We start from the raw sequence: 6,365 nt of genomic DNA, 5'->3' as shown, positions 1-6,365 counted from the left end.
TGAGAGTCCTACTGGACATGGACAGTGTTCACAATATCTAATAGGCCATTGTGATGTGGCCTTTCGGATCGGGATATATGGATCTGCCTGTCATCTGATTAGAGATGATTACAAAATCCAAAAATATGGGAGGAATCTAGAAGAAATAAGACTATAGATAAAGAAAATAAAGCTAGAAGAAATATTTATAGTACATGGCTATATGGCTACAAATCACAGAACATCAAGTATGTGAAAGAAATTGAAATAAAGTATTGGACCAAATCAAAATAGAAAGGGATATGGTAATTAAAAAGAGACTGGAAAATATGAATAAGGAATTAGAGAAGTTCCACAAATTATATTATTAAAGAAATGCATCACATAAGATGAACAGATAATAGGGGTGATAGTGAGGAATGAGTATTAATTAAATATATTGCAACCATTGGTAACTTTATGATGTCAGGAAATAAAGAAATTAAGTTGATGTTATGCTGAAAATCTATTCTATCTCTAAATCTGCAAATACATGGATTTGCTTTTCTATTGATTGTTTTTGTTTTATTTTCTTTAACCAGAATTATCTTTAAATCTGGTAAACTTTGCATTTTCTTGATATAATTGAGGAAGCCCTCTTGTCCACTGTAGGGCTCGTTCTATAGTGATTTTAATGGTTAGAAATAAACATGAGTCACAAAGGGATGTGATAGGTTGGGATTTGCATTATTGAAAAGAATAGCCATAGTGATAAATCTTTTATCCACATGACTATTGATACTGAATTCTGTGATATTCTCTATGGTCTTTCCTTGCTCTAACTATATAAATTTATCAATCCTGATTGTCTTCTAGGAGTGATTAGGTGATTCAATAGTAAGAGTATTGGTTCTTACTATTACAGAAAGATTCGTTGTCCTGCTCTTCCATCTGGTTTCAGATACTTACTAGCTGTGGTGCCCTGGGCAGATATCCCCTAGTCCTGTCTGTGTGTCTCAGTTTCTTATCTGTAAAATAAGCTGGTGGAGGAAATGGAAACCACTCCTGGAAATGGAAATCACTGAGGAAATCCCAAATGGATCTCAGAGATTCAGTCAAGACAGAAATGACAAGAGTCAATAGTAACATTCTTGCCTCTACTTATAGGCCTGGGATAGTTGCTCTCTTGGTAGATGAAATCCTTAACCTGAAGTATGAAACATGGTTATGTCTTATGTCTGTAGAGTAGAGACTATGCAATGAGAAGATGCCTTTATTGAGTTCCATGATGAGGTGGTTTCTTTTAATTCTTGGAAATAATCATATAAGATGATTCCCAATGAAATTCAGTGGAAAGATACATTGATGATGTGGTTGATGGACATCCGAAGATGCTTCTCCTTTGTTAACTAGTGCAGCATTGGAGAAAGTTGGTTTTAAAAACAAACAAAAAAAAAAGATATCCAGGGGGAGAGTAGCCTGAGGAAACAATTATTATTTGTCAGTTTGTCCTGAATCTACAAGTGGCAGAGAAGAGCTGGTATTCAGATTAGTAGTAATAATTTAATTTCTACATCATCAATCTGCAATTCCCATGTATGAGGCATAAAGCTAAGAAAACATTGATAGGAAAAATGTCCCTCTATGAGTCTGCCTTTCAGTTTGAAGATGGGGATACAGTTTGCCAAAGGATGTAGCAATACAATTTGTAGAGATAGATGCTACTAAATCTGATGGAGTAGAGATAGATGCTACTAAATCTGATGGAGCTCAGGGAAGACTTCAAGAAGGTGAGTCCTCAATCATATCTTTAACAAATAGCAAGCTTCAGAAAACAAAATGAAAGGGAATGCATTCCAAGCATGGGCGGAGACATCTGATAAAACATGGATAAGAGAGATGGTTTGTTGAATTTGAGGGACAGATAGTAGTCCAGGTTGCCTGGAGTATAGTATATAAAAGGGAATGCATTGAAAATAAGGGAGTGTGTATACAAACTGGTGAAGACATTAACTGCCAGTATAAGAATTTTGACTTTGATCATAATGACAATATGGATACTGCAAGGCTTTAAGCAGAGAAGATATTCAGTCAGATCTCTAACTTAAAAAGAAATTGGAAATAACAGTCCTGGCCAATAATAAGCATTGAATCAACAAATGCATGTTGTGTGACTTTTTCTTCATGCATGGTGGAACAATGATTAAGAAATATTTGACAGGAAGTTAAGTGGATCATCTAAAATTTAATTTAACAAACATCCACTTTAGGATCAGTAGCCATGTAAATTTGAGAAAATGAGAGCCCCTGCTCATCTTGTTTGGTAGTGTCTCCCTTCTGGGAAGGAATTGATAGAAACATATATAGACAAAAGATTCTCAGGATGAAAGAACATCAGTGAGATTTGATATTCATTATTTGATGAATTATCCATATTGCTGAGATCACAGCTATATCACCTTCCTTCTTTCAATGTGTGCATTTTTATTTGAACTGGTCTTAAGTCAATGTGCAGATAAAGCTCTTCCCCTTTCCCATGTTCTGGCACCAATCTCAAAACTTAGAGTAAAGTAAAGTTTTCACTTACATTTATATTGGGGGCAGGGAGGGAATGTGGGGGGCTCTTCATTATTGCTCTGACAATTTAAAAAGGGAGCAAGTATTAAGATAGAAGATACAGGATTTGTTGTTGTTGTTGCTTTAAAGGGTTTTATAATTTTCATATAAAAGAATATGTCTACCTTCCCTCCTCCCTTCCCCTACCCTTTCTAGATTTTTGTTAAGTTGCTCATTTGCTCTACCTGCAGAGCTAGACAGCTTTCACAGAGGCTCTGAAACAATGCATTATATAATATTTGGAATGACTTATTAAAAAATATCCATTCAGATTCCTGAATTCACACTGCAGAACACTAGGGATGTTTGCCTCCAACATACTTAGACTGTTCATCACCTTCACCATTTCAAATTTTAAATCCTAAATCGAGTGCAAAAAAAAAAAAAAGAGCTATTCCAATCCCATCTCCTTTGGGTAATTATCATCTCACACCCTCTGTGAGGGTGAGAAAAACAATCAAAAACCCATAAATAGTCTATTTAGAAGCATTTGTAGTGGACAATGAAGGGCTGCTTCATTTCTGTTGCAAAGTGGAAAGAGATGCCACGATGGAGCCTCCAATCCAGACATAGTATTTGCACTCAGGCAGGGCAATGATCTTGATTTGCATTGTGCTGGAGGCTGGGGCCACCGGAATCTCCTTCTGCATCTGGTCAGCAATGGCAGGGTACATTGTGATACCATCAGACAAGATGGTATTGGTGTACAGATCATTATGGATATCAACATCGCACTTCCTGATTGAGTTGAAGACAAATTTCATGGATTCCACAGGATTCCGTCCCTAAGAAGGATGCTTGGAAGAAAGAGTCTAGTCATTGGAATTTGTCATGGCCAATGGTGATTACCTGATTATCAGAAAGATCTTCTCTTTTCCAGAGAAGAGCTAGATGCAGCAATGGCCATCTCTTGTTTGAGATCTCCAGCAATATAACACATCTTCTCCTTGATGTCACACATTATTGCCCTCTTAATTATGGTACCCTCTCTTAGTCAGGATCTTCATGCCATAGTCTGTCAGATCACGGCCAGTCAGATGTAGATGGAGGATGGCATGGGGGAGGACATAACTTTCATAGATGGACATAGTCTGGGTCACGCCATCACCAGAATCCATCAGGATATCAGTGATACAACCATAGGCATACAGGGATAGCACAACCTGGATAACAATGTACATGACTGGGGTGTTGAAAGTCTCAATCATAATCTGAGTAATCTTTTCTCTGTTGGCTTTGGGGTTCGGGGGAGCTTCTGAGAATAGCACAAGGTATTACTCAGGGGTGTACGGAGCTCATTGTAGTAGATGTGATGCCAGATATTCTCCATGTCATCTTAGTTGTGATGATAACATGGAATATTTCAGGTTCAGAATACCTCTCTTGGTCTGGACTCCATCCCCATCCTCATTGTCTTTCTGGGCCATGTCCATTATCACACCTTCATGTCTGAGGCACCAAACAATAGAAGGGAAGGCAACCCAAGGGGCATCCTCTCCTATAAAGTCAACTTTGCACATTCCAGAGCCAATGTAAACAATAAGAGAAGCAATACCATCATCCATGGCAAACTTTGAAGTGGCAAGTTTATGCCCTCAAGCAAGAGAGGATGGAGTGCTCCACTTGGCGGGAGGGAGGATGCAAATGGATGGTGGGTGGAAGTGCTCACAACTTATGTATCAACTTATTAAAATAGTAAAATACATGTGCTCCACTGTGGTCTCATTTTCCTGTCTAGTTTGTATGAAACTTAAAAGTGCAAACTTGGATTTTCTTTTTTTTTAATTTTTATTTAAAGTTTTAAATTCTAATTTCTATCCCTCTTTCCCTTTTTTTCCTTTCTCCTCCCTGAGATGTGAAGCACTCAGACACAAATTATGTATGTGAAATTAGGTAAAATATTTCCATGTTAGTCATTTTGTACAATATCTTAAAAAAAGAAAAAAAAGAAAGAAAGAAAGTGAAAAATAGCAAATTTCAGTCTGAATTCAATCAATATCAGCTTTTTTTTCTTTGGGAGCATATCATATACTTTCTCATTACTTCTTTGGGATTATGTTACTTCATTGAAGTGCTGAGAATGGCTTAGTTATTCACAGTTCATTGAACAAAATTGCTGTTACTTTGTACAAAATTATTCTGGTTCTATTCATTTCATCATGCATCCGTTCATGTAAGTTTTTCCAGGTTTTTCTGAAATCACTCTGCTTGTTCCTTCTAACAACACAACAATATTCCTTACAGTCATATAATTCAGCTGGTTTAGCCCCTCCCCAACTGATGGACATATCTTCAATTTCAAATTCTTAGTCCCCCACCCAAAAGAATAAAAAAACTGTTATAAATAACGTATCTGGATGTTCTACTTCTTTCATTTCTGCCCTAATTCCTAACAAGATTTTTTTATCCCTCAAGATATATATTTTAAAAAATGATTTATTATAAATCTCAAAATGTAACAATGCAAGCATGATATTAATCTGAGTTATTTATGATAATAATTGATCGCATTATCATTTTGCTCTGTGTCCCTTACAAAAGCCCTTAAATTTCCATTGTCCCAATTTCATCATTTGTAAAATCATAATACTAACATCAACTCATTCATGTTGCTATTGTGAGGATCAACTGATACACAGAATGTCCTTTATGAGTTTGAAATTACTATTAAAGTGGAATTTTAAATAAGTATTATTTTATTTTTATTCATTTGAAAATTATTGTGCTTCTCCAGTAAAATATATATATATGTATATATATACATATATATATATATAATACTTTCTTATGATATTCTAACATTATCTTACTGAATAAAACATAGAGATGAAAGGAATGGACCCCTACATTTTCTTTTAAACTGAGACAATCTCATTGTCATCCATATGTAGCAATTCAATGGAACAAAACATGAAACTCCCCAGAGTTCAGATTATTCCATGATTGATTCATCATTGTTCGTTTGTGGCATCCTCAGTGTTCACTGACCCAACAACAGGTTAAATGCTGGTAGCTCAATTGAAGAAGAAAACTTTTTCTTCTCATTGCTGGAAGAATTACCTTGTTATGGCTTTCAGCCTAGTGGCCCATGACATGGTATTTGGTTCCATTTTCTACTCATGCTGTTTCCGGAACCCCTTCTATTTCCAAGAGGAAAACAAGGATCAGCCGGGCTTGAATGGAAACTGGAATTCTCTCCTCAGTGGAGGACCCTAATGTGAACATAAAATGGATTTAGAAGACAAAATTGGATTCAGCTGTTCCCCACAGAGTTACACAGCACCGTCTGCCATATGCAGCTCTCTCAATGTGTGTGTGCTCTCCTTGCTTGATTGAAAGCAGACTAACAAAGTGGCCCTGATCTGACCTATCAAGAGGAAAGAAATACACATAGCCATATCAATAACAGACATTAAAGAACCATTTTATACTTTTCACCCAATAACAATCATTTAAATGGGAATCATTCTTTTTCTATGTATATAGATAGATAGATATGTGTGTATACACTTTTACATATAGACACACATATATACTCACACACATTCATATAAACACATGCATACATACAGAAAGAGAAAAAAGAGAGAAACTCCATGGATAGACCAGAAATATACTTCACATATATCTAATGTATGTGATAATTGAGATAGAATTGGATTAGAAAATTATTATTATGATACAAGACATGCAGAAAAATCTTTAATAAGTTTCATTTTAGGGTCAGATAGAATTACTTTGAAAAGGGCTAAACTATAATGCAAATTGTCCTTGATAGTACATTAGAAAAA

The 6,365-nt window shown here is 35.8% G+C and overlaps 1 pseudogene; it reads right to left on the bottom strand.

Moving 5' to 3' along the window:
* Window positions 1-3,089: 3,089 nt before the first annotated feature.
* Window positions 3,090-4,139, bottom strand: LOC127561665 (actin, cytoplasmic 1-like; annotated as a pseudogene).
* Window positions 4,140-6,365: the final 2,226 nt, after the last annotated feature.

The sequence above is a fragment of the Antechinus flavipes genome, chromosome 4 (assembly GCF_016432865.1).
Source record: "Antechinus flavipes isolate AdamAnt ecotype Samford, QLD, Australia chromosome 4, AdamAnt_v2, whole genome shotgun sequence".
Classification (NCBI taxonomy): domain Eukaryota; kingdom Metazoa; phylum Chordata; class Mammalia; order Dasyuromorphia; family Dasyuridae; genus Antechinus; species Antechinus flavipes.
Note: the sequence above shows the minus strand (reverse complement) of the source record. Positions and strands in the feature narration are given on the sequence as shown.